The sequence below is a fragment of the Pseudophryne corroboree genome, chromosome 4 (genome assembly GCF_028390025.1).
Source record: "Pseudophryne corroboree isolate aPseCor3 chromosome 4, aPseCor3.hap2, whole genome shotgun sequence".
In the NCBI taxonomy this organism is placed as follows: Eukaryota; Metazoa; Chordata; class Amphibia; order Anura; family Myobatrachidae; genus Pseudophryne; species Pseudophryne corroboree.
Window position 1 is genome coordinate 626,099,563 of NC_086447.1, and position 27,042 is coordinate 626,126,604.

Below are 27,042 nucleotides of genomic sequence, written 5' to 3' on the forward strand. Positions count from 1 at the left end.
ACACACTTGGAACATACCCAGCAGCCAGCCATCAATCATTTGTCCGTCCTCAAATTTATCGAACAGAGATGACTGACTGAGGATGAAGGAGTCATGGCAGCCGCCAGGGTAACCTTCAACCACACTCATAATGTTGAGATTTGCATCACAAACCACCTGGACATTAGTGGATTTGTCCATATGTCGATTAGTATATATATATTGTCGGCCCCTAGGTGGTCTCAGCTCAACGTGTGTGCAATCTATGGCCCCCAGCACATTGGGCATGCCAGCAAGCTCATAGAAAGCTACCCTGACAGCATGCCACTGCGACTCCTGGGTAGGGAAGCAGATAGAGGCACTTATATGTGGTTCCAAGACATCCAAAACCTGAGTGGACATTAATAAATATAAGGTGAGTGTCATGATCTGTATTCAATACAATACTGTGTTCTAAGACCTAACAGAAGCAACACTTAGATATAGACGTGTATATATATTTCAACTCACCTGGTTCAAATATTTTGAAAAGGTGGGCTGGGAGATACCGATGACGTCGCCTGTCACAGCCTGGAAGCTCCCAGTAGCCATAAAGTGTAACACAGCCAGGAGTTTGTGCAGGCCTGAGACATAGCGAGAGCGTGCTGTGTCAGGGTCTAGTCCCAGTTTGACAAGGTCATACAGACGGAAAATGTTGTTTTTATTTAGGCGAAACATCTGTATGACCCTATCATCAGACAATGCGTTTAAGTTTAAACGTCCCCTAAAAAATCGTGGCTGGCGCAGCCTCCGTGGCACCTGCTCAACCTGCTGACCATGTTCACTTACCTGGCCCTGATTTATGGACGAGTCATGGATCACTCTCAGGTATCCCCCAGCAAACAAAAAATCGGTAGCACACAACACAGCAGCCATTTCAGAGTGAGAGATATTCAAAATGTGCCTTGGACCCTTTTATAGGGCCAAACATTCAGGTGTGACTAATGGATAATTGAATACACATGTAAACACGCTTCTCAAAAGCAGGTCTACTTTTTTTTAGGACTTTTTTACGATTTGTATTTTTCCACGACCGCAAAAGCATTTTCACGGTAGACATTACAAATACGAATGGTTAGTAAATGACCGTGATTCATACCTAAACAGCCGCGTTTTGACCGATGGTGTATTCATTCGTATTTTTTTAATACAACTTCCAAAATATTACGAATGCCCTCATCACTGCCGTGATTTTTGCTTAGTAAATTACCGAGATGACACTTTGAAGAAAAAACGGCATCTCGGTCAAAATCGGGACCTTAGTAAATATACCCCATGGTGTAAATTTTTGCAGATGAAACCAAATTGTGTAAAGTTATAAATGCGGAGGGGGATGCTGAGTCGCTTCAGAACGACTTAGTTAAATTAGAAGCTTGGGCAGCGAAATGGAGAATGCGCTTCAATACAGACAAGTGTAAGGTAATACACTGTGGTAACAAGAACAAAAATAACACCTACCTACTAAATGGGGTAAAATTAGGGGATTCTGTACTGGAAAAGGACTTAGGTGTCCTCATAGATAGCAAACTAAGCAGTAGTACCCAAAGTAGGACAGCAGCAAAGAAGGCTAATAAGATATTAGCATGCATAAAACGGGAAATTGATGCTAGGGACGAGAGTATTATACTCCCATTATATAAATCACTTGTGAGGCCACACCTTGAATACTGTGTACAATTCTGGGCACCTTACTACAAAAAGGATATCCTGGAGCTAGAAAAGGTTCAAAGGCGGGCGACCAAACTAATTAAGGGTATGGAGATGCTGGAATACGAGGAAAGGCTTGCAAGACTAGGCATGTTTACACTGAAAAGAGGAGATTAAGAGGGGACATGATCAACATTTACAAATATATAAGGGGACAATATACAGATCTTGTGCAGGACCTGTTTTTGGTTAGATCAACACAGAGAACTCGTGGACACTCGCTCAGGTTAGAGGAGAGGAGATTCCGCACATTACGGCGTAAAGGCTTTTTTACGGTAAGGACGATACGTGTATGGAATTCCCAGCCTGAGGGAGTTGTAATGGCCGACTCAGTTAACACCTTTAAGAATGGGTTAGATAAATTCCTAATGGATAAGGATATCCAGGGTTACGAGGCATAGTCACGCACTATGGTTATTATAAAAAAGAGGGGTAAAACGTAACGGCAGTCATCAACTTCAGTCAAAATTTTATACCAAATAATCATGCATAGGAGACCACAAATAGGTTGAACCCGATGGACAATTGTCTTTTTTCAACCTTAGATACTATGTTACTATGTTACTGTGTGGCACAGTGGCAGTGCTGGTAAATGTGCATGGGATGTTGCTACTGTTTGTGCAATATACTGTAAAAGGCATTATTACTACTGTGTGCGCAATTTAGTCTAGTCTCTTACCCTAACCGTCCCCACCCACAGCCTAACCCTCCTTCCCGCAGTCTAACCCTAACCTCCCCCCGCAGCCTAACCCTGACCCTTCCTGGAGCTTAACCCTAACCCTCACCCTGCAACGTCAGATAAAAGGCCTGTCAGTCTGATAGGCATTTTATCTGCCTGTGCAGTGATGGATTGGCAGTATGTATGACGTGCTCTGCCTGGTGCAATATGTATAATGTGCTTTACCTGGTGCAATGTGTATAATGTGCTTTACCTGGTGCAATGTGTATAACATGCTCTGCCTGGACTCAAAGTGTATAATGTGCTTTACCTGGTGCAATGTGTATAGTATGCTCTGCCTGGTGCAGAGTGTATATCGTGCTCTACCTAGCGTAAAGTGTAGACATGCTCTGTCTGGCGCAATATTTATAACATGCTGTACCTGGCGCAGTGTGTATAGGAGGTTCTACCTGGTGCAATGTGTATAAGCGGCACTACTGTGTGGTGTGGTATAATGTGAATTGGCACTATTATGTGGCCATGCCCCTTCCCCACAAAGCCATGCCCCTAAATTTTTGGGCCGCGCCTATGGCGCACACTTTCCATCATTGCATTTAGTCTGGCCTTCTGTTATGAACCACAAGCAGTGGTTCATTCCTGTTCACTTTCTGTTCATGTATTTTATGTTATAGTTCTCTTGCAGGCCAGGATTTCCTTTGCTCTGGTTTAGAAGACTCTTGTTGGCCGCCGGTGGTGAGTCTGTGTTATTGCAGCCTGTTTCCATGTGTTTAGCCTCACCTGTCTGTTAATTGCACCTGTCAATTTGGAGTCGTGCAGCAGGGCATCTGCATGACATAATTAATTAGGGTCCCTGCTGTGATTGGAGGTATTCCTTGTTATATTCTCCCTCACTGCCTGACACAGACGCCAGTGATAGCTTCTGTCTAGCTGATTCCTGCCTTGAAGCATTCCTGTCCAGGAGTCCTGTGGCTTTACCTGTGTCTGATCCAGTATCCTGTCTTGAAGCATTCCTGTCCACGAGTCCTGTGGCTTTGCCTGTGTCTGATCCAGTATCCGGCTCCTTGGTGTCCACTGGTCTGTCATTTGGAATTCTGCCTGTCCTCCGGTCCTGAGAGCCTCTGTCAGCTTCTTTGGGGGTTCCTGTCCTTTTGCCAGTATTCGTACTGGTTTCGTGAGTAGCGGCTTTGCCGCGTCCCTTGGCCTAGGCCACAGCATCTTGTTATATTTGTTTTGGCGTTTCTGCAGAGGTTCTGCGTTGGCTGTCCTCGCCGGTATACGACAGTGTCGTGTGGACAGCATTGTCTTTGTTGTTAGTCTTGGCGGCTGAGCCGCGCATACTTTCATTTAGTTCTGTAGCGCCCCTAACTCTGTATTTCTGTATTTAGTTAGAGGTTCCCCTTGTCATCATCCCATCTCAGTTTACGCCTTGTCTCCAACTAAGACCGGGGGGCATCGGAGTTGGGCAGACATAATCCGCCCTTCAAGCGCGGCTGCCGTGGGCCCAAGAAACCATAGTCTCGCAGGCGTAAGCTGACTACGAGGGTGAGACAACGGAGTCAGGTTTCCGTAGGGGTTGCTGCTGAGCTCCGTATCTTTTGCAGCATCACATTCCTGTACTTGGGGCTCATCCACCCTGTCTCTGGAGTACCAATTACAGTGAACGTAACACCTTCTGAGCAGTAATCCCACCCAGTTGACAGACTCCACCCCCTCAACAGTCCCCTCCCTCCTATTAGGGCTGCTTCTATTAATTTCCCGGGCTGGGTTTCGATCCCAATCCACCCCTGACGATACCCAACAAGTTGAGCAGTTGAGCATGGGGGATGGGGGAGCAATGTAGCCTACAGGACCTGAGGCAAAAACAGAAAACCCCAGAAGAAAATTACTAAACACCATATAAGTAGAATTAGAAAGTCAATTGGGCCAGGGGGAACTAAAATTCCTCACAAACTGCTGCAGTATGTCGGTGAGTGGTTGATCCTCCAGCTGACTATATTAAATTCTAATGGAAAAGAACCTGAGAAACCAACATGTGTATAATGACAAACTGTGTAAAATGCCACTAATCCAGAGACTGAATTTAATTAAGGTCCTGTATCCCCACTTCCATCTCAGTTCCAAGTATTGGCCTACAAAATGCCATTGGCCCTCATTCCGAGTTGATCACTCACTAGCGCTTTTAGCAGCAGTGCACACGCTAAGCCGCCGCCCTCTGGGAGTGTATCTTAGCATAGCAGAAGTGCAAACGAAAGGTTAGCAGAACTGCTCGGAAAAGTTTTCATGCCATTTCTGAGTAGCTCCAAACCTCCTCCTACCTTACGATCAGTTCCTGCTTTGACGTCACAAACATGCCCTGTGTTCGGCCAACCACTCCCCCGTTTCCCCAGGCATGCCTGCGTTTTTACCTGACACGCCTGCATTTTTTAGCACACTCAACGATCTGCAGAGTGACTGAAAAGCGTTGCTCGACCTTGTGTAAAACTGCATTGTTTTGTGTGAAAGTACATTGCGCATGCATACTGCGGCCTGTACGCATGCGCAGAAGTGCCGATTTTTTGCCTGATCGCTGCGCTGCGAATAACGGCAGCTAGCGGTCAACTCGGAATAAGGGCCATTGTGCCCTCTGTCCACTAAAGAGCAGATATGTGGAGAAGCAGTACTGGTCAAACTAAAGATTACATGACTGTGACAGCCCACTGGGTGGGTGTATTATCTTCATTATCAGCAGAATGTCACACAAAATGCAGCTCATTCACAGGCAGGCCACTCTCTGTATCACCAGCTTCACTAAGAGGCATAACAGTGGCAACCAGTTAGAAAAGCTAAGGGATGTCATAGCAAAATGGCTTACCCTGCTAGGACTCTCCTCAGGATTTGTAATTTCAAATAATGCCGGTAATACTGTAAGAACATTAAAACTTGATGAATTTGAACAAGTCCCATGTTTTGTACACACAAACAATTTGATAGGACAGAATTGTTTTTTAAATGATAGGGGCATGCAGGAGATGCTGTCTGTGGACAGGACATTTTCAGCATTCAACAAAAGCATGTAGGAGATTGTAGCTGCAAGAACAGTTCAATTTGCCATGCCACCAACTGAATCAAGAGAGAGTACCAAGGTAGAATTCCATCCTTTATATGATTCAGTGAATGGAGGAACAACATTCATGAACACATAACAAGCTATGGCATAGGGAAAGGAGGGAGCATGTTCCTTAGTCTAGTATAGGGAAGATTTCTTTCCATTTTATACAAGGTACTGACACCATTCAAAGTAGTATTCAATTAAGTCAGTTCAGACAGTGCCAACTTGAGTCACGTATTTCCCTTAATTAGACTAATGGAAAGGCAACACAAGAATCCAAAGAAGGAGATTAAATGAAGTTATCCCTCTAAATATGTTGGACTTGTAGATCAAGTTCTTTATTCACCTCACTAGGACCACAGTGTTGATAACATCTTGAAATTGGATCACTATATTTTGGAAACAATTCTAGATCCTGCAGAAGTGTCCAAATACACCTTTCCCCAATTTAGCCATATGGCCAAATTAGCCATGCAATTTAAGCTGCAATTTAGCCATGCCTTTAGAATTTTCATAAAATCTGCTACTTTATACAAATTATTTTGCACCCAAAAAAAATTGGAATCCATTCAATTGCTAAATGTGGTGGAGTGTCTTAGATGCTAATTATTTCATGCCAAATGAAGCAAAAAGGGAAAGGACACATCTGTAGGTCTATGTTATACATAATGTCTTTCTATCCAACTGGTGACAGAGACCCACTGGTGACGAGGATAAGTCCACTCAGTACACCACAGTGACACAACATGTACACATCTGGTCAGGTCTCAAAGAATTGCCCAACATCTATGACACCTCTACCATGACTCAATCCATAGAATGGTGGAGGATTATTTTAATGACAGTGTACTAATGACAGTCCAATTGACTACTGGGGGAAAAAAAGGCATTTCAAGCCCATTGTACAAACTTGCTTTGATTTACTTAAGCTGCCCACCCTCCAGTGTGTACTTAGAAAGAGTGTTCAGTACAGCCAAGAACTTTGTGAGTGATCAGCATTGGAAGCTACTGTGCTTTCTCAAAATGTGGAAAAAATTAACTACAGATTCCATGAGGAAGACCTTTCGCACCAATTATGTCAAAGTACAGAGACTTCTGTAATAGTGGAATCTATCAGGGATGAGGTATTATTATATGATGATGATGTTAAGACTGGTAAGCGTCAGGATGAAGATGAGAATGACCGATTACCACTGTAGGGATGATTATCAACACTGTTAGTTGCCTTAAACCCAAAACCGAACACTTCAGCCACAAAAGTGGCAGCCCCTGTCACTGAAGTTCTTGGTATGTTAAACTATGCATGTCCTTTTTAATATTCAACATTAGGGTAAGTGTAAGAGCCAAAGGACACTTCCATCAATTCTCATAGCCCCCCATACTATGATCTTATCAAAATAATTTTACACCAATTTTGTTCAATCGGATTCAAGTCTGGGTTCTGGCTGGGCCACTCAAGGACATTCACAGAGGTGTCCTGAAACAACTCCTTTGATATCTTGGCTGTGTGCTTGGGGTCATTGTTCTGCTGAAAGATGAACCGTTGCCCCAGTCTGAGGTCAAGAGCTCTGGAGCAGGTTTTCATCCAGGATGTCTCTGTACATTGCTGCATTCATCTTTCCCTCTATCCTGACTAGTCTCCCAGTTCCTGCCGCTGAAAAACATTTCAGTTCAGTTACATGCAACAAAACTTTTGTAACTTTTGAACTGTTACTGATATTTAAAATCTGTTTGCAGCAATAAACTTTTCAGCAAATTCTGATGTTGTTTGACATGTTACGCAACTCCCTTTCCATTAGAAAAACTGACTTAGATTCAAGATGGCTGATTTCAAGATGGCACCCATGTTCGGTACATACCCTAAAAGATAGCCCACCTCACCCATACCTTACTTGAGTATTCAGTTTTTTCATTTCCTCCACAGTTTTTGAAACAAAAGGGTGTACTGCAACTTTTGAATCACCCTGTATTTCTCTGGCTGGGTCCACAGGATTATCCACAGGATAACATTGTGATATTGTTGAGCGACAGCGAAAATGGCACCAACACGGTCACGAGCTTTCTGGCCTCCCAGGATGCATTGGGGCCTCCACTATATAGTCCCGCCCACTGACTCAGTCAGATCAGTTTTTTGCTTGGTGCGGCAGGAAGCCGCATGGTCACAGGGCTGCTGTGAGAGCAGCCTCAAGCTTTTATTATTTTATTTTTATAAACTTACTATATTATTTTTGAGCGACTTATCTTAACAGCGTCTTAAACGCATTCTAGAAAGAGTCGCTCCAACAACTCCCCACCGGGTCGCAACAACGCTTACCTTCGGGTATCAGTGCTGTCTCGACGGGGGTCTGTGTCGGATGTTCTAGCAGGTCCAGCAGACGTAACCAGGCTGTGGCCGGAGCTTGGGGAGACGTTGAGTCTATGGACTTCCTCTTACTAGAGGGGTCAGGACACAGCTACACTGATTTGGTGGAGACTGCAAACAGTGTGTTGATGCACCGAACATCTAGAGTGCGACAGCGCTACGCTCCTGGGATCATAGGTGCCAGGACTAGGTAGAGGCCGCGATCCTGGGAGTTTAAGTCAACAGGGGGATTCAGACGCTCTCCTGGCTGCCCTTCCTCTGAGTTCATGGCCAGTTCCCGCGTGTTTCTTGTTTCATGAACTAAATGATCTCACTTCCGGCTCAGACGCTACCACGAGGGTGCTCGGTCGCAGCTTAGACGCTGCGGTTGTGTACACTGAAGATAAACCCGCCAGACCGAGTCGCAGGCCTTAGCGTCTGCATACACGTGGAAGTCGCTCAGCGTCCGTGTCCGTTGGTGAACGTCCGTGTCCGTTATCAGTTATCAAGAGCGGCAGTGTACACCAGTAGCGTCTGAATCCACTCAGCGTCTTACGAGCGTATTTGCTTGGATATGGAAGTGTGGTGAGTCTCCCTGTATCCCGCTCTACGGAGGCAGGGTATACAGTACTAAAAATTCTCTCTACTTCTTAGTATGCATTGTTAATTTTTAGTACCTATTGCATATGAGACCTGTATATTACTGTGTTTTCTGCATGCTATGTTGAAAAAAGAACCAGTTTAAAACAGAAGTACAATTTTCCTACTTATGTATAAGTTGTTATGGAGGTTGTATTCTCATATGGCAATGTCTAATGCTTTAACATGTGACTGACTGCTAATATGTGTACTGACTTTTCTGTGTAATGTCAGTCCAGTTCTGACCCTCAAATTAGGTGCACTGTGGTCAGATTGATCTCACCTCTATATACTGACATATAGGGTGATTTTCAGTCACAAATTGTGTAGTCAATAACAGGTTAATACCATGTCTGTGAGCGGCAAAAGTGTGGAGGAGAATTTATGAAGCACTCCTACAGCCCTAACATGCTTATCTTGTAAGTCAGGGGTAATTGATTAGAGATGAGCGCCGGAAATTTTTCGGGTTTTGTGTTTTGGTTTTGGGTTCGGTTCCGCGGCCGTGTTTTGGGTTCGACCGCGTTTTGGCAAAACCTCACCGAATTTTTTTTGTCGGATTCGGGTGTGTTTTGGATTCGGGTGTTTTTTTCAAAAAACCCTAAAAAACAGCTTAAATCATAGAATTTGGGGGTCATTTTGATCCCAAAGTATTATTAACCTCAAAAACCATAATTTACACTCATTTTCAGTCTATTCTGAATACCTCACACCTCACAATATTATTTTTAGTCCTAAAATTTGCACCGAGGTCGCTGTGTGAGTAAGATAAGCAACCCTAGTGGCCGACACAAACACCGGGCCCATCTAGGAGTGGCACTGCAGTGTCACGCAGGATGTCCCTTCCAAAAAACCCTCCCCAAACAGCACATGACGCAAAGAAAAAAAGAGGCGCAATGAGGTAGCTGACTGTGTGAGTAAGATAAGCGACCCTAGTGGCCGACACAAACACCGGGCCCATCTAGGAGTGGCACTGCAGTGTCACGCAGGATGTCCCTTCCAAAAAACCCTCCCCAAACAGCACATGACGCAAAGAAAAAAAGAGGCGCAATGAGGTAGCTGACTGTGTGAGTAAGATAAGCGACCCTAGTGGCCGACACAAACACCGGGCCCATCTAGGAGTGGCACTGCAGTGTCACGCAGGATGGCCCTTCCAAAAAACCCTCCCCAAACAGCACATGACGCAAAGAAAAAAAGAGGCGCAATGAGGTAGCTGACTGTGTGAGTAAGATAAGCGACCCTAGTGGCCGACACAAACACCGGGCCCATCTAGGAGTGGCACTGCAGTGTCACGCAGGATGGCCCTTCCAAAAAACCCTCCCCAAACAGCACATGACGCAAAGAAAAAAAGAGGCGCAATGAGGTAGCTGACTGTGTGAGTAAGATAAGCGACCCTAGTGGCCGACACAAACACCGGGCCCATCTAGGAGTGGCACTGCAGTGTCACGCAGGATGGCCCTTCCAAAAAACCCTCCCCAAACAGCACATGACGCAAAGAAAAATAAAAGAAAAAAGAGGTGCAAGATGGAATTGTCCTTGGGCCCTCCCACCCACCCTTATGTTGTATAAACAGGACATGCACACTTTAACCAACCCATCATTTCAGTGACAGGGTCTGCCACACGACTGTGACTGATATGACGGGTTGGTTTGGACCCCCCCCAAAAAAGAAGCAATTAATCTCTCCTTGCACAAACTGGCTCTACAGAGGCAAGATGTCCACCTCATCATCATCCTCCGATATATCACCGTGTACATCCCCCTCCTCACAGATTATCAATTCGTCCCCACTGGAATCCACCATCTCAGCTCCCTGTGTACTTTGTGGAGGCAATTGCTGCTGGTCAATGTCTCCGCGGAGGAATTGATTATAATTCATTTTAATGAACATCATCTTCTCCACAATTTCTGGATGTAACCTCGTACGCCGATTGCTGACAAGGTGAGCGGCGGCACTAAACACTCTTTCGGAGTACACACTTGTGGGAGGGCAACTTAGGTAGAATAAAGCCAGTTTGTGCAAGGGCCTCCAAATTGCCTCTTTTTCCTGCCAGTATAAGTACGGACTGTGTGACGTGCCTACTTGGATGCGGTCACTCATATAATCCTCCACCATTCTTTCAATGTTGAGAGAATCATATGCAGTGACAGTAGACGACATGTCCGTAATCGTTGTCAGGTCCTTCAGTCCGGACCAGATGTCAGCATCAGCAGTCGCTCCAGACTGCCCTGCATCACCGCCAGCGGGTGGGCTCGGAATTCTGAGCCTTTTCCTCGCACCCCCAGTTGCGGGAGAATGTGAAGGAGGAGATGTTGACAGGTCGCGTTCCGCTTGACTTGACAATTTTCTCACCAGCAGGTCTTTCAACCCCAGCAGACTTGTGTCTGCCGGAAAGAGAGATCCAAGGTAGGTTTTAAATCTAGGATCGAGCACGGTGGCCAAAATGTAGTGCTCTGATTTCAACAGATTGACCACCCGTGAATCCTTGTTAAGCGAATTAAGGGCTCCATCCACAAGTCCCACATGCCTAGCGGAATCGCTCCGTGTTAGCTCCTCCTTCAATGTCTCCAGCTTCTTCTGCAAAAGCCTGATGAGGGGAATGACCTGACTCAGGCTGGCAGTGTCTGAACTGACTTCACGTGTGGCAAGTTCAAAGGGCATCAGAACCTTGCACAACGTTGAAATCATTCTCCACTGCACTTGAGACAGGTGCATTCCACCTCCTATATTGTGCTCAATTGTATAGGCTTGAATGGCCTTTTGCTGCTCCTCCAACCTCTGAAGCATATAGAGGGTTGAATTCCACCTCGTTACCACTTCTTGCTTCAGATGATGGCAGGGCAGGTTCAGTAGTTTTTGGTGGTGCTCCAGTCTTCTGTACGTGGTGCCTGTACGCCGAAAGTGTCCCGCAATTCTTCTGGCCACCGACAGCATCTCTTGCACGCCCCTGTCGTTTTTTAAAAAATTCTGCACCACCAAATTCAAGGTATGTGCAAAACATGGGACGTGCTGGAATTTGCCCATATTTAATGCACACACAATATTGCTGGCGTTGTCCGATGCCACAAATCCACAGGAGAGTCCAATTGGGGTAAGCCATTCTGCGATGATCTTCCTCAGTTGCCGTAAGAGGTTTTTAGCTGTGTGCGTATTCTGGAAAGCGGTGATACAAAGCGTAGCCTGCCTAGGAAAGAGTTGGCGTTTGCGAGATGCTGCTACTGGTGCCGCCGCTGCTGTTCTTGCGGCGGGAGTCCATACATCTACCCAGTGGGCTGTCACAGTCATATAGTCCTGACCCTGCCCTGCTCCACTTGTCCACATGTCCGTGGTTAAGTGGACATTGGGTACAACTGCATTTTTTAGGACACTGGTGAGTCTTTTTCTGACGTCCGTGTACATTCTCGGTATCGCCTGCCTACAGAAGTGGAACCTAGATGGTATTTGGTAACGGGGGCACACTGCCTCAATAAATTGTCTAGTTCCCTGTGAACTAACGGCGGATACCGGACGCACGTCTAACACCAACATAGTTGTCAAGGCCTCAGTTATCCGCTTTGCAGCAGGATGACTGCTGTGATATTTCATCTTCCTCGCAAAGGACTGTTGGACAGTCAATTGCTTACTGGAAGTAGTACAAGTGGGCTTACGACTTCCCCTCTGGGATGACCATCGACTCCCAGCAGCAACAACAGCAGCGCCAGCAGCAGTAGGCGTTACACGCAAGGATGCATCGGAGGAATCCCAGGCAGGAGAGGACTTGTCAGAATTGCCAGTGACATGGCCTGCAGGACTATTGGCATTCCTGGGGAAGGAGGAAATTGACACTGAGGGAGTTGGTGGGGTGGTTTGCGTGGGCTTGGTTACAAGAGGAAGGGATTTACTGGTCAGTGGACTGCTTCCGCTGTCGCCCAAAGTTTTTGAACTTGTCACTGACTTATTATGAATGCGCTGCAGGTGACGTATAAGGGAGGATGTTCCGAGGTGGTTAACGTCCTTACCCCTACTTATTACAGCTTGACAAAGGGAACACACGGCTTGACAAATGTTGTCCGCATTTCTGGTGAAATACTTCCACACCGAAGAGCTGATTTTTTTGGTATTTTCACCAGGCATGTCAACGGCCATATTCCTCCCACGGACAACAGGTGTCTCCCCGGGTGCCTGACTTAAACAAACCACCTCACCATCAGAATCCTCCTGGTCAATTTCCTCCCCAGCGCCAGCAACACCCATATCCTCCTCATCCTGGTGTACTTCAACACTGACATCTTCAATCTGACTATCAGGAACTGGACTGCGGGTGCTCCTTCCAGCACTTGCAGGGGGCGTGCAAATGGTGGAAGGCGCATGCTCTTCACGTCCAGTGTTGGGAAGGTCAGGCATCGCAACCGACACAATTGGACTCTCCTTGTGGATTTGGGATTTCGAAGAACGCACAGTTCTTTGCGGTGCTTTTGCCAGCTTGAGTCTTTTCAGTTTTCTAGCGAGAGGCTGAGTGCTTCCATCCTCATGTGAAGCTGAACCACTAGCCATGAACATAGGCCAGGGCCTCAGCCGTTCCTTGCCACTCCGTGTGGTAAATGGCATATTGGCAAGTTTACGCTTCTCCTCCGACAATTTTATTTTAGGTTTTGGAGTCCTTTTTTTTACTGATATTTGGTGTTTTGGATTTGACATGCTCTGTACTATGACATTGGGCATCGGCCTTGGCAGACGACGTTGCTGGCATTTCATCGTCTCAGCCATGACTAGTGGCAGCAGCTTCAGCACGAGGTGGAAGTGGATCTTGATCTTTCCCTAATTTTGGAACCTCAACATTTTTGTTCTCCATATTTTAATAGGCACAACTAAAAGGCACCTCAGGTAAACAATGGAGATGGATGGATACTAGTATACAATTATGGATGGACTGCCGAGTGCCGACACAGAGGTAGCTACAGCCGTGGACTATTGTACTGTACTGTGTCTGCTGCTAATATAGACTGGATGATAATGAGATGTAGTATGTATGTATAAAGAAGAAAGAAAAAAAAACCACGGGTAGGTGGTATACAATTATGGATGGACTGCCGAGTGCCGACACAGAGGTAGCTACAGCCGTGGACTACCGTACTGTGTCTGCTGCTAATATAGACTGGTTGATAATGAGATGTAGTATGTATAAAGAAGAAAGAAAAAAAAAAACCACGGGTAGGTGGTATACAATTATGGACGGACTGCCGAGTGCCGACACAGAGGTAGCTACAGCCGTGGACTACCGTACTGTACTGTGTATGCTGCTAATATAGACTGGATGATAATGAGATGTAGTATGTATAACGAAGAAAGAAAAAAAACCACGGGTAGGTGGTATACAATTATGGACGGACTGCCGAGTGCCGACACAGAGGTAGCTACAGCCGTGGACTACCGTACTGTACTGTGTCTGCTGCTAATATAGACTGGTTGATAAAGAGATGTAGTATGTATGTATAAAGAAGAAAGAAAAAAAAACCACGGGTAGGTGGTATACAATTATGGATGGACTGCCGAGTGCCGACACAGAGGTAGCTACAGCCGTGGACTACTGTACTGTGTCTGCTGCTAATATAGACTGGTTGATAAAGAGATGTAGTATGTATGTATAAAGAAGAAAGAAAAAAAAACCACGGGTAGGTGGTATACAATTATGGACGGACTGCCGAGTGCCGACACAGAGGTAGCTACAGCCGTGGACTACCGTACTGTACTGTGTCTGCTGCTAATATAGACTGGTTGATAAAGAGATGTAGTATGTATGTATAAAGAAGAAAGAAAAAAAAACCACGGGTAGGTGGTATACAATTATGGATGGACTGCCGAGTGCTGACACAGAGGTAGCTACAGCCGTGGACTACTGTACTGTGTCTGCTGCTAATATAGACTGGTTTATAAAGAGATGTAGTATGTATGTATAAAGAAGAAAGAAAAAAAAACCACGGGTAGGTGGTATACAATTATGGACGGACTGCCGAGTGCCGACCCAGAGGTAGCTACAGCCGTGGAATACCGTACTGTACTGTGTCTGCTGCTAATATAGACTGGTTGATAAAGAGATGTAGTATGTATGTATAAAGAAGAAAGAAAAAAAAACCACGGGTAGGTGGTATACAATTATGGATGGACTGCCGAGTGCCGACACAGAGGTAGCTACAGCCGTGGACTACTGTACTGTGTCTGCTGCTAATATAGACTGGTTGATAAAGAGATGTATGTATGTATAAAGAAGAAAGAAAAAAAAACCACGGGTAGGTGGTATACAATTATGGATGGACTGCCGAGTGCCGACACAGAGGTAGCTACAGCCGTGAACTACCGTACTGTGTCTGCTGCGACTGGATGATAAATAATGATATAAAAAATATATATATATCACTACTGCAGCCGGACAGGTATATATTATATAATGACGGACCTGCTGGACACTGTCTGTCAGCAGAATGAGTTTTTTATAGAATATAGAATAAAAAAAAAACACCACACAAGTCACACGACGAGTGTTTAACTTTTTCAGGCAATCACAATATAGTATATAGTATACTACTAACTATACTGGTGGTCAGTGTGGTCAGGTCACTGGTCAGTCACACTGGCAGTGGCACTCCTGCAGCAAAAGTGTGCACTGTTTAATTTTAATAATATGTACTCCTGGCTCCTGCTATAACCTATAACTGGCACTGCTCCCCAGTCTCCCCCACATATAAGCTGTGTGAGCACAGTCAGATATATACATAGATGATGCAGCACACTGGGCTGAGCAGTGCACACAGATATGGTATGTGACTGAGTCACTGTGTATCGTTTTTTTCAGGCAGAGAACGGATTATATTAAATAAAACTGCACTGTCTGGTGGTCACTGTGGTCAGTCACTACTAAACTCTGCACTCTCTACAGTACTCCTAAGCTCCAGTAAATCAAGTGTCTCTGTCTCAAATCAATCTCACTCTCTCTCTTCTAATCTAAATGGAGAGGACGCCAGCCACGTCCTCTCCCTATCAATCTCAATGCACGTGTGAAAATGGCGGCGACGCGCGGCTCCTTATATAGAATCCGAGTCTCGCGAGAATCCGACAGCGTCATGATGACGTTCGGGCGCGCTCGGGTTAACCGAGCAAGGCGGGAAGATCCGAGTCGCTCGGACCCGTGAAAAAAAACATGAAGTTCGGGCGGGTTCGGATTCCGAGGAACCGAACCCGCTCATCTCTATAATTGATATGAATCAATTGGTCACTTATGAGGGTTTGTGTGCAAACTGTTTCGCTTTTCAGCGAAGTAAAAAACACTGTGGCACTGTGGGGGCATTTCTGGCACTGTGGGGATATTTCTGGCACACTGGGGGCATTTCTGGCACTGTGGGGCATATCTGGCACTGTAGAGGCATATCTGGCACTGTGGGGGCATTTCTGTTTCTGGCACTGTGGCAGGGACGTGCGGTGAGCTAAATGGCTCAAGAGGCACTGGCTAACCCCAGAGCCAGATTTACAAGCAATATATGAGCCAAAGGGGATATCTGGGCATTATACACAGGTGCAGCAGTATAAACTCCTGGAAATCTGGTGAGTTTTGATTAGAGATGTGTGGAAAGGATACACAGGTGAGGCACTGCCTCACCTGCCATAGACTTTTTACTCCAGAGTTTGGGCTATAAAAAGTATTAGAATAATGCAAAGAAGATATTTCAAACAAATTATAAGTACTTTTCATATATTTTATTCAGTCAAAAACTCTGGTTTAAACGTAAATATGACAGGAAAGGCTCTGCCTCACCCCACCGCACGTCACTGCACTGTGGGGGCATTTCTGGCACACTGGGGGCATATCTGGCACTGTTATCTGGCACTGTGGGGGCATATCTGGCACTGTAGGGGCATATCTGGCACTGTGGGGGCATTTCTGGCACTGTGGGGGCATTTCTGGCACACTGGGGGCATATCTGGCACTGTGGTGGCATATCTGGAACTGTGGGGGCATTTCTGGCACTGGGGGCATATCTGCACTGTGGGGGCATTTATCTGGCACTGTGGGGGCATATCTGGCACTGTGGGGGCATTTCTGTATCTGTCACTGTAGGGGCATTTATGTATCTGGAACTGTGGGGACATATCTGGCACTGTGGGGGCATTTATGTATCTGGCACTGTGGGGGCATTTATGTATCTGGCACTGTGGGGGCATTTATGGCACTGTGTGGGCATTTATGTATCTGACACTGCTGGGGGGCATGTCATGTGTAGCTGGCACGGCTGGGGAGCATATCATGTAGTGTTCCCGCTAGGCGTCTGTGGCTGGCGCAAAGTGTCTAACGTGCTCTGCCTGGCGCAAAGTGTCTAACGTGCTCTGCCTGGCACAAAGTGTCTAACGTGCTCTGCCTGGCGCAAAGTGTCTAGGAGGTTCTATCTGGTGCAGTGTGTATTAACTGCACTACTATGTGGTGTAATGTGAATTGCCACTATTATGTGGCCACGCACCTTTCCCACGAAGCAACGCCTCTAAATTTTGCTGCGCGCACTGTCCATGCTTTACCATGTAGGTAGATGAACACCAATCAGTACAGTAAGTACATCATTTCTCTAACGTCCTAGTGGATGCTGGGGACTCCGAAAGGACCATGGGGAATAGCGGCTCCGCAGGAGACTGGGCACAAAGTAAAAGCTTTAGGACTAGCTGGTGTGCACTGGCTCCTCCCCCTATGACCCTCCTCCAAGCCTCAGTTAAGATTTTGTGCCCGAACGAGAAGGGTGCAATCTAGGTGGCTCTCCTGAGCTGCTTAGAGTAAAAGTTTAAATAGTTTTTTTTATTTTCAGTAAGACCTGCTGGCAACAGGCTCACTGCATCGAGGGACTAAGGGGAGAAGAAGCGAACTCACCTGCGTGCAGAGTGGATTGGGCTTCTTAGGCTACTGGACATTAGCTCCAGAGGGACGATCACAGGCCCAGCCATGGATGGGTCCCGGAGCCGTGCCACCGGCCCCCTTACAGAGCCAGAAGAGTGAAGAGGTCCGGAAAATCGGCGGCAGAAGACGTCCTGTCTTCAATAAGGTAGCGCACAGCACCGCAGCTGTGCGCCATTGCTCTCAGCACACTTCACACTCCGGTCACTGAGGGTGCAGGGCGCTGGGGGGGGGGCGCCCTGGGACGCAATGAAAATACCTTAAATGGCTAAAAATACATCACATATAGCTCCTGGGCTATATGGATGTATTTAACCCCTGCCAGTTTTCCACAAAAAAGCGGGAGAAAGGCCGCCGAAAAAGGGGCGGAGCCTATCTCCTCAGCACACAAGCGCCGTTTTTTCCTCACAGCTCCGTTGGAGGAAGGCTCCCTGACTCTCCCCTGCAGTCCTGCACTACAGAAACAGGGTAAAACAAGAGAGGGGGGGCACTAAATTGGCATATTAATATATACAGCAGCTATATTAGGGAAAAACACTTATATAAGGTTAACCCTGTATATATATAGCGCTCTGGTGTGTGCTGGCAAACTCTCCCTCTGTCTCCCCAAAGGGCTAGTGGGGTCCTGTCCTCTATCAGAGCATTCCCTGTGTGTGTGCTGTGTGTCGGTACGCTGTGTCGACATGTATGAGGAGGAAAATGGTGTGGAGGCGGAGCAATTGCCTGTGTTAGTGATGTCACCCCCTAGGGAGTCGACACCTGACTGGATGGTCTTATGGAAAGAATTATGTGATAGTGTCGGCACTTTACAAAAGACTGTTGACGACATGAGACAGCCGGCAAATCAGTTAATACCTGTACAGGCGTCTCAAACACCGTCAGGGGCTATAAAACGCCCGTTACCTCAGGTCGATACAGACACTGACACGGACACTGACTCCAGTGTCGACGGTGAGGAAACAAACGTATTTTCCAGTAGGGCCACACGTTACATGATCACGGCAATGAAGGAGGTTTTGAACATTTCTGATACTACAAGTACCACAAAAAAGGGTATTATGTGGGGTGTGAAAAAACTACCCGTAGTTTTTCCTGAATCAGATGAATTAAATGAGGTGTGTGATGAAGCGTGGGTTTCCCCCGATAAAAAACTGCTAATTTCTAAAAAATTATTGGCATTATACCCTTTCCCGCCAGAGGTTAGGGCGCGTTGGGAAACACCCCCTAGCGTAGATAAGGCGCTCACACGCTTATCAAAACAAGTGGCGTTACTGTCTCCTGATACGGCCGCCCTCAAGGAACCAGCTGATAGGAAGCTGGAAAATATCCTTAAAAGTATATACACACATACTGGTATTATACTGCGACCAGCAATCGCCTCAGCCTGGATGTGCAGTGCTGGGGTGGCTTGGTCGGATTCCCTGACTGAAAATATTGATACCCTGGACAGGGACAATATATTATTGACTATAGAGCATTTAAAGGATGCATTTCTATATATGCGAGATGCACAGAGGGATATTTGCACTCTGGCATCAAGAGTAAGTGCGATGTCCATTTCTGCCAGAAGAGGATTATGGACGCGACAGTGGTCAGGGGATGCGGATTCCAAACGGCATATGGAAGTATTGCCGTATAAAGGGGAGGAGTTATTTGGGGTCGGTCTATCGGACCTGGTGGCCACGGCAACGGCTGGAAAATCCACCTTTTACCCCAAGTCACCTCGCAGCAGAAAAAGATACCGTCTTTTCAGGCTCAGTCCTTTCGTCCCCATAAGGGCAAGCGGGCAAAAGGCCACTCATATCTGCCCCGGGGCAGAGGAAGGGGAAAAAGACTGCAGCAAACAGCCTCTTCCCACGAACAGAAGCCCTCCCCCGCTTCTGCCAAGTCCTCAGCATGACGCTGGGGCCTTACAAGCGGACTCAGGCACGGTGGGGGCCCGTCTCAAGAATTTCAGCGCGCAGTGGGCTCACTCGCAAGTGGACCCCTGGATCCTGCAGGTAATATCTCAGGGGTACAAATTGGAATTCGAGACGTCTCCCCCTCGCCGGTTCCTGAAGTCTGCTTTACCAACGTCTCCCCCCGACAGGGAGGCGGTATTGGAAGCCATTCACAAGCTGTATTCCCAGCAGGTGATAATCAAGGTACCCCTCCTACAACAGGGAAAGGGGTATTATTCCACGCTGTTTGTGGTACCGAAGCCGGACGGCTCGGTGAGACCCATTTTAAATCTGAAATCCTTGAACACTTACATAAAAAGGTTCAAGTTCAAGATGGAGTCACTCAGAGCAGTGATAGCGAACCTGGAAGAAGGGGACTATATGGTGTCTCTGGACATCAAGGATGCTTACCTCCATGTCCCAATTTGCCCTTCTCACCAAGGGTACCTCAGGTTTGTGGTACAGAACTGTCACTATCAGTTTCAGACGCTGCCGTTTGGATTGTCCACGGCACCCCGGGTCTTTACCAAGGTAATGGCCGAAATGATGATTCTTCTTCGAAGAAAAGGCGTCTTAATTATCCCTTACTTGGACGATCTCCTGATAAGGGCAAGGTCCAGAGAACAGTTAGAGGTCGGAGTAGCACTATCTCAAGTAGTACTACGACAGCACGGATGGATTCTAAATATTCCAAAATCGCAGCTGATTCCGACGACACGTCTGCTGTTCCTAGGGATGATTCTGGACACAGTACAGAAAAAGGTGTTTCTCCCGTAGGAGAAAGCCAAGGAGTTATCCGACCTAGTCAGGAACCTCCTAAGACCAGGCCAAGTGTCAGTACATCAATGCACAAGGGTCCTGGGAAAGATGGTGGCTTCTTACGAAGCGATTCCATTCGGCAGATTCCACGCAAGAACTTTTCAGTGGGATCTGCTGGACAAATGGTCCGGATCGCATCTTCAAATGCATCAGCGGATAACCCTGTCTCCAAGGACAAGGGTGTCTCTCCTGTGGTGGTTACAGAGTGCTCATCTCCTAGAGGGCCGCAGATTCGGCATTCAGGATTGGGTCCTGGTGACCACGGATGCCAGCCTGAGAGGCTGGGGAGCAGTCACACAGGGAAGAAATTTCCAGGGCTTGTGGTCAAGCATGGAAACGTCACTTCACATAAATATCCTGGAACTAAGGGCCATTTACAATGCCCTAAGTCAGGCAAGACCTCTGCTTCAGGGTCAGCCGGTGTTGATCCAGTCGGACAACATCACGGCAGTCGCCCACGTAAACAGACAGGGCGGCACAAGAAGCAGGAGGGCAATGATGGAAGTGGCAAGGATTCTTCGCTGGGCGGAGAATCATGTGATAGCACTGTCAGCAGTGTTCATTCCGGGAGTGGACAACTGGGAAGCAGACTTCCTCAGCAGACACGATCTTCACCCAGGGGAGTGGGGACTTCACCCAGAAGTCTTCCACATGATTGTGAACCGTTGGGAAAAACCAAAGGTGGACATGATGGCGTCCCGCCTCAACAAAAAACTGGACAGATATTGCGCCAGGTCAAGGGACCCTCAGGCAATAGCTGTGGACGCTCTGGTAACACCGTGGGTGTACCAGTCAGTGTATGTGTTCCCTCCTCTTCCTCTCATACCAAAAGTACTGAGAATCATAAGAAGGAGAGGAGTAAAGACTATACTCGTGGCTCCGGATTGGCCAAGAAGGACTTGGTACCCGGAAATTCAAGAGATGCTCACGGAAGACCCGTGGCCTCTATCTCTAAGAAAGGACCTGCTCCAGCAGGGACCATGTCTGTTCCAAGACTTACCGCGGCTGCGTTTGACGGCATGGCGGTTGAACGCCGGATCCTGAAGGAAAAAGGCATTCCGGATGAAGTCATCCCTACCCTGATCAAAGCCAGGAAGGATGTAACCATACAACATTATCACCGTATTTGGCGTAAATATGTTGCGTGGTGCGAGGCCAGGAAGGCCCCTACAGAGGAATTTCAACTGGGTCGTTTCCTGCATTTCCTGCAAACAGGACTGTCTATGGGCCTCAAATTAGGGTCCATTAAGGTTCAAATTTCGGCCCTGTCAATATTCTTCCAAAAAGAACTGGCTTCTGTTCCTGAAGTTCAGACGTTTGTCAAGGGAGTACTGCATATACAGCCTCCTTTTGTGCCTCCAGTGGCACCTTGGGATCTCAATGTAGTTTTGGGATTCCTAAAATCACATTGGTTTGAACCACTCACCACTGTGGACTTAAAATATCTCACATGGAAAGTGGTAATGCTGTTAGCCCTGGCTTCAGCCAGGCGTGTCTCAGAATTGGCGGCTTTATCCTATAAAAGCCCTTACCTAATTTTTCATACGGACAGGGCAGAATTGAGGACTCGTCCTCAATTTCTTCCTAAGGTGGTTTCAGCATTTCACTTAAACCGGCCTATTGTGGTGCCTGCGGCTACTAGGGACTTGGAGGATTCCAAGTTGCTGGACGTAGTCAGGGCCCTGAAAATATATGTTTCCAGGACGGCTGGAGTCAGAAAATCTGATTCGCTGTTTATCCTGTATGCACCCAACAAGCTGGGTGCTCCTGCTTCTAAGCAGACGATTGCTCGTTGGATTTGCAGTACAATTCAGCTTGCACATTCTGTGGCAGGCCTGCCACAGCCAAAATCTGTAAAAGCCCATTCCACACGGAAAGTGGGCTCATCTTGGGCGGCTGCCCGAGGGGTCTCGGCTTTACAACTTTGCCGAGCAGCTACTTGGTCAGGGGCAAACACGTTTTGCTAAATTCTACAAATTTGATACCCTGGCTGAGGAGGACCTGGAGTTCTCTCATTCGGTGCTGCAGAGTCATCCGCACTCTCCCGCCCGTTTGGGAGCTTTGGTATAATCCCCATGGTCCTTTCGGAGTCCCCAGCATCCACTAGGACGTTAGAGAAAATAAGAATTTACTTACCGATAATTCTATTTCTCATAGTCCGTAGTGGATGCTGGGCGCCCATCCCAAGTGCGGTTTGTCTGCGTTACTTGTACATAGTTATTGTTATAAAAATCGGGTTATTGTTGTTGTGAGCCATCTTTTCAGAGGCTCCTTCTGTTATCATGCTGTTAACTGGGTTCAGATCACAAGTTGTACGGTGTGATTGGTGTGGCTGGTATGAGTCTTACCCGGGATTCAAAATCCTTCCTTATTGTGTACGCTCGTCCAGGCACAGTATCCTAACTGAGGCTTGGAGGAGGGTCATAGGGGGAGGAGCCAGTGCACACCAGCTAGTCCTAAAGCTTTTACTTTGTGCCCAGTCTCCTGCGGAGCCGCTATTCCCCATGGTCCTTTCGGAGTCCCCAGCATCCACTACGGACTATGAGAAATAGAATTATCGGTAAGTAAATTCTTATTTTTGCCCTCCTAACTTAAAAATGTGCCCTCCCTGTGATCAGCACCCTGCCCTAAAAAGTGAACACTATCATGTGTAGCTGGCACTGCTGGGGGGCATATTGTGTGTAGCTGGCACTGCGGGGGGGCATGTCATGTCTATCTGGCACTGCACATTGTGTATCTGACACTATACTGGAGACATTGTGTGTAAGGAACCCTACTGTGGCTGTTATGTGTAAGGCTGCTAATTGTGGCCCTCATTCCGAGTTGATCGCTCGCAAGGCGAATTTAGCAGAGTTGCTCACGCTAAGCCTACGCCTACTGGGAGTGTATCTTAGCTTCTTAAAATTGCGACCGATGTATTCGCAATATTGCGATTTCAAACTACTTAGCAGTTTCAGAGTAGCTTCAGACTTACTCGGCATCTGCGATCAGTTCAGTGCTTGTCGTTCCTGGTTTGACGTCATAAACACACCCAGCGTTCGCCCAGACACTCCCCCATTTCTCCGGCCACTCCTGCGTTTTTTCCGGAAACGGTAGCGTTTTTATCCACACGCCCCTAAAACGCCGTGTTTCCGCCCAGTAACACCCATTTCCTGTCAATCACACTACGTTCGCCGGAGCGAAGAAAAAGCCGTGAGTAAAAATACTATCTTCATTGTAAAATTACTTGGCGCAGTCGCAGTGCGAATATTGCGCATGCGTACTAAGCGGAATTTCACTGCGATGCGATGAAAATTACCGAGCGAACGACTCGGAATGAGGGCCTGTGTGCGTAGAGGGGCTGTGAAAATAATTTATTTATAGTCTAATAATATAAAGTTATGAGGCCACACCCATTTTTCCAGGGCCACACCCACTTTTCCTGGAGTGCGCGCGCCGAAGGCGCGCGCATAGGGCGGGGGGGGGGGGGGCGCTTTTACATGTTCTCGCTCAGGGTACTAGTAGGCCTGGAGCCGGCCTTGATGATGATACAATAGATTCAACTCCGTATGATGATCAGTCGCAGAGCTTTAGTTCAGAAGATGTATGCTGTAAAGGCTGTTCTCTCGTTGGAAGAGCCAGCCAAGACAGTGTTAAAAGCAAAAGCACCTGTATTTAAACTAGTGATGAGCGGGTTCGGTTTCTCGGAGACCGAACCCCCCCGAACTTCACCCTTTTTACACGGGTCCGAGGCATACTCGGATTCTCCCGTATGGCTCGGTTAACCCGAGCGCGCCCTAACGTCATCATCCCGCTGTCGGATTCTCGCAAGATTCGGATTCTATATAAGCAGCCGCGCGTCACCGCCATTTTCACTCGTAGATTGGAAATGTTAGGGAGAGGACGTGGCTGGCGTCCTCTCCGTTTATTGTTGAACTTGATTGTGCTTTATTGCTTAATTGTGGGGAGGACTGGGGAGCAGCTGTATAATATAGGAGGAGTACAGTGCAGAGTTTTGCTGATCAGTGACCACCAGTTTTATCCGTTCTCTGCCTGAAAAAAACGCTCCTTATCTGTGCTCAGTGTGCTGCATATATCTGTGCTCACACTGCTTAATTGTGGGGACTGGGGAGCAGCTGTATTATATAGCAGGAGTACAGTGCAGAGTTTTGCTGACAGTGCCACCAGTATACGTTGTCTGCCTGAAAAACACTCCATATCTGTGCTCAGTGTGCTGCTTTATTGTGGGGACTGGGGACCACCAGTATAATATTATATAGGAGGAGTACAGTGCAGAGTTTTGCTGACCAGTGACCACCAGTATACGTTGTATGCCTGAAAAACACTCCATATCTGTGCTGCATTGTAGACAGTATATAGTAGGAGTACAGTGCATAATTTTGCTGACCACCAGTATATAATATATAGGAGTACAGTACAGAAGGCCACTGCTGTACCTACCTCTGTGTCGTCAAGTATACTATCCATCCATACCTGTGGTGCATTTCAGTTTTGCACAGTTTGCTGACCACCAGTATATAATATATAGCATTACGGTACAGTAGGCCACTGCTATACCTACCTCTGTGTCGTCAAGTATACTATCCATCTATACCTGTGGTGCATTTCAGTTTTGCACAGTTTGCTGACCACCAGTATATAATATATAGCATTACGGTACAGTAGGCCACCGCTGTACCTACCTCTGTGTCGTCAAGTATACTATCCATCCATACCTGTGGTGCATTTCATTTTTGCACAGTTTGCTGACCACCAGTATATAATATATAGCATTACGGTACAGTAGGCCACTGCTGTACCTACCTCTGTGTCGTCAAGTATACTATCCATCCATACCTGTGGTGCATTTCATTTTTGCACAGTTTGCTGACCACCAGTATATAATATATAGCATTACGGTACAGTAGGCCACTGATAATGTCAAATATTACCTTTTAACATAAAGCTATACACTATTACCGTGGAGCCGCTATGGCCGCTAGACCACGTGCACGTGCTACGCACTTTGTACGCTATTTGCGTACAGAGTCCCGCACGTGGTACGCACTCGGCGTACACACGCTGCGCTGAGTGTACGGAATACACACAGTGGGCGCACACACAGTCGATAACCTTTAAACCTTGTTAATGATTCAATACATATATATACTTATACTTTACACTTTTGGCAGCAATGTACTGTAATGATGTAACGCTTAAAACCCTTAACAATATGTATGCTGTTTGAGCGATTGAGACGCTAAGAAAGCCCTTTTGCAGAAAAGTGAAAGCGCAACACCTGGTTTGGATTTAAAACCACAGCAGCTCTAACACCGCCGTGGATTGTTTAGACAAAAAGGGAAAAACAATACAAGTTATACACTACAAGCTAACACAGAAATCTAACAGAATAACAGAGAATAACATGAACAATGGCGAACAATGGCTACAGAGAAATATACATACGTGGGGAATCTTTCGCAAGCGCGACCTGGAATCTAGTCCTCAGCTGTTCAGGTAGAAAACCTTCAGAGACATGAGGCTGGCCAGGCAACAGTGGTCTTTATATACACAACATACATTCACAATACAATGGTATATGTCATCTCTTTGTTCACTGGACACAAGGATGTGTCTCTACATTACAGCAAAGGTCATAGGTGGATTTGAACAGGTGGGCTGTGTCTTTCCCCAACTGCTCAGGTGGGAGGTATCCTCAGGATTCCCGCCGCATGTGTAATTTACAGCAAATACAGTTAATGTTCATAAACTACTTTTGTACATAACTATACGCAGGAGTGAGCGATCCTTTCCTAACTAACATCGGAATATTACCCTTAAAATACCCTACAGCTGGATACTAGGCACCACCTTTCAACCTTTATCTGACCCTTCCTATCATGCAAAGAGGAATCTCTCTGTCCAGGAACAGTTTAAACTAATCATACTCGCTGACATGGTCTAGGGGAATATTAACTACAAAATGCACTATTTGGGTTAAATATGCTATGATCGAGTTGCACGCTACATGCTCACAAACTCTACCGTAAATGCGCATACCACGCGCCAAGGCGCATGGCCGTGGAAGCTCCGTTACGCAAAGTGCGGATATGCGCACGCACGGCAGAGCGAGTGCACGCGCAGCGGGCATGTGCATGGGGTTAGTACAAAAGGATATGCATCATGATATTTTTCGACTTTGACACCACTGCTGTACCTACCTCTGTGTCGTCAAGTATACTATCCATCCATACCTGTGGTGCATTTCAGTTTTGCACAGTTTGCTGACCACCAGTATATAATATAAAGCAGTACGGTACAGTAGGCCACTGCTGTACCTACCTCTGTGTCGTCAAGTATACTATCCATCCATACCTGTGGTGCATTTCAGTTTTGCACAGTTTGCTGACCACCAGTATATAATATATAGCAGTACGGTACAGTAGGCCACTGCTGTACCTACCTCTGTGTCGTCAAGTATACTATCCATCCATACCTGTGGTGCATTTAATTTTTGCACAGTTTGCTGACCACCAGTATATAATATATAGCATTACGGTACAGTAGGCCACTGCTGTACCTACCTGTGTGTCGTCAAGTATACTATCCATCCATACCTGACAATTTTTTTAATCTGCCATCCTGTCTGACACTGCAGTGCCACTCCTAGATGGGCCAGGTGTTTGTGTCGGCCACTTGGGTCGCTTAGTTAAGTCACACAGCTACCTCATTGCGCCTCTTTTTTTCTTTGCATCATGTGCTGTTTTTGGACAATTTTTTTAATCTGCCATCCTGTCTGACACTGCAGTGCCACTCCTAGATGGACCAGGTGTTTGTGTCGGCCACTTGGGTCGCTTAGCTTAGTCACACAGCGACCTTAATGCGACTCTTTTTTTCTTTGCATCATGTGCTGTTTGGGGACTATT